Source organism: Plecotus auritus, assembly GCF_963455305.1.
Source record: "Plecotus auritus genome assembly, chromosome: 2".
In the NCBI taxonomy this organism is placed as follows: domain Eukaryota; kingdom Metazoa; phylum Chordata; class Mammalia; order Chiroptera; family Vespertilionidae; genus Plecotus; species Plecotus auritus.
The window spans coordinates 213,944,958-213,947,842 of record NC_137771.1 but is presented as its reverse complement, the minus strand read 5'-3'; positions in this window follow the sequence as shown (position 1 = coordinate 213,947,842).

Sequence of the window (2,885 nt, the reverse complement as noted above, 5' to 3'; positions counted from 1 at the left end):
CTGGTGTCATCAGAGTCAAAAGTTCCAGGTAATAGATTTATTCTTATCCTTGACTCAGGAAGCTACAGCCAGTCCATCAGTGATGATCAGGAGCTTTATGGTTTGTAGGTCACTCATGGTAGGTATGGGATGAAAAATACTATGTCCTATGAGCTCAGCTATGGCTCCAGAAAAATCCAAGTTCTCACCCTTCCATGACACATGAAAGAAGCCATGTGACAGAAGACCAGTCCTAACAATGACAGTCTTGCGGTCAATACTGCCAAACCTTACCCAACTTCTCTCTGGATGACTGTGGTTTTTTGTTTACTTTCTTTATCTAATCTCAGGAACTAATTCTCTAGCTGGACCTCAAACCTTATTCTTATATTTATACTTCTTAAATTTCAAGTCTTATTTTTGGACAAAACAAACACAAAAATTATAAACTCTCAGCTTATTAAGTACCATGCTCTACTATACCAGTATATACATAATTTAATTTAGTATTCATTGCAAAAACATGGTGCAGATATTTTCCTACTTTTTCTGGAGAAGTTAAATTAACACCTATGTCTAACAACTATTAAGTACCAAATGGTCAATAGGATCTAATTTGTTTGACTCTGTTCTTCCTAATCTACTACCTTGTAGCACCAAATCCATGGCCCACTTTTCATATGTTCTTACCATTATTTACATCATGAGGCTGGATCCTTTCACTTAGCAAAATGTTCTTAAGTTTTATTCATATTGTAGTATGTGACATTACTTAATTCCTTTTTAACATTAATATTTAATGATTATCTATCTACCTATCTATCTATCATTATTTGCTTATCCATTCAAGAGTTGATGATAGATATTTTACCATTAGACTTTTGGGTTATAATTAATAATGCTGCCATGAATGTTTATTCCCATGTTTTTGTTGTTGTTTTGTGTGAGTGTGTGTGTGTGTGTGTGTGTGTGTTTGTGTGTGTGTGTGTGTGAACATGTTTTATTTCTCTTGGGTAATTTTATGTTTATCCTCATGCCAGTACACACTGATATATATGTTTGTCCTCATGCCAGGACATACTGTCTTAATTACTATAGCTCCGTACCATGAAATAAGAAAACCTCTTTTTTCGCCATGAATATTGAATATCTTTCCATTAATTTATATCTGCTTTAATTTTTTGACAATAAAATTGTTTTTTGAATTTTATTTCCAGATTGTTTATTGTTAATGTGTAGAAATAAAATTGACATTTTTATATTGATCTTATATCCAGTAAGGATCTTGTTGAACTCATTTCTTAGTTTTAATATTTTAATAGATGCTTTAAAATTTGCATATACAAGACTATGTCATATATAACCCAAAGATATTTTTATTTCCTTTCCAATATGGATGCCTCTTATACCTTTTAATTGTCTAATCTCACCATCTATAAACTAGTATAATGTTAAGTAAAAGTGTCAAGGGTGATTACCTTTGTCTTGTTCCTGATCTAATGGGAAATAATTTAATTTATACCAATAAGAGTGATTTAGCTATGGGATTTTATAGATGAACTTATCTATCAAATTTTCTTATTGTTTTTAAATTCAGTGTTTTTATTATGAAAATTTGTTAAGTTGCTTTTTCTGCTTCTATTGAGATGATTGTTTTTGTCCTTTAGGCTATTAACATTCTATATCACATAAATTGATTTTGGAATGTTAAATCAACCTTGTATTCTGAGTATAATATCTAGATTTAATTAATATTTTATTGAGAACTTTTATCTCCTAAGGGATATTATCTTTGGATTTCTTTATCTAATTTAGGTTTCAGGATAGATTGGCCATAAAAGATAAGTTAGAAATGTTTTATCTTTTATTTATTTTGGGGGGAAGAGTTTGTAAAGGATAGTATTAATTATTCTATAAATATTTGGTTGAAACCACTAGGAAAACCACCTGGGCCTGAGCTTCTTTTCTTTGTGGGAAACTTTCAAATTACTAATTCAATCATATTTTCCTTGTGATAATTCTATTTGTATTTTTTAATTCTTCTTAACTAATTTTATGAGATTCTGTTATTGTAGGACTTTGTTAACAACTTCTATTCTTGAGATAATTGTTCATAATATTCTCTTATATTCTTTAATTTCTGTAAGATATGTAGTTATGTGCCATCTTTAATTACTAATTTTAGTCACTTGAATCTTCTTTTTTTTTCTTAGTTATTTTAGTCTTTATACAATAGATTGAAAGGGGGAAAAAACAAGTATGTCATGGCTCAAATGCTATAGTCTTCTATTCTTATTAAGATTTAGTAGACTTTCTTAAATGAGTAGTTTTCTATTTGCTTTATTCCCTTAAAACAGTGGTCGGAAAACTCATTAGTCAACAGAGCCAAATATCAACAGTACAACAATTGAAATTTCTTTTGAGAGCCAAATTTTTTAAACTTAAACTTCTTCTAACCCCACTTCTTCAAAATAGACTCGCCCAGGCTGCGGTATTTTGTGGAAGAGCCACACTCAAGGGGCCAAAGAGCCGCATGTGGCTCGCGAGCCACACTTTGCCAACCACTGCCTTAAAACAATTTCTAGAGATTTTTAAATTATTTTATTTTTAATTTTCTCCTGTTTAAAGGTATTTTTTTTTGGGGGGGGGGGAAGGCAGATAGGTTTCATTGCATTATTCCCAAAATATCATTCCCTTAAACAGAATTTATTTCATTGATTCATATTGGTAAATTTTTTAAAAATATTGAATTTATTTTTTATTTTAAATTTTATGTTGCATTTAAAAATTTTTGCTATAAAAATGTTGGTGGCGCCGAAACCGGTTTGGCTCAGTGGATAGAGGGTCGGCCTGCGGACTGAAAGGTCCCAGGTTCGATTCCAGTCAAGGGCACGTACCTTGGTTGC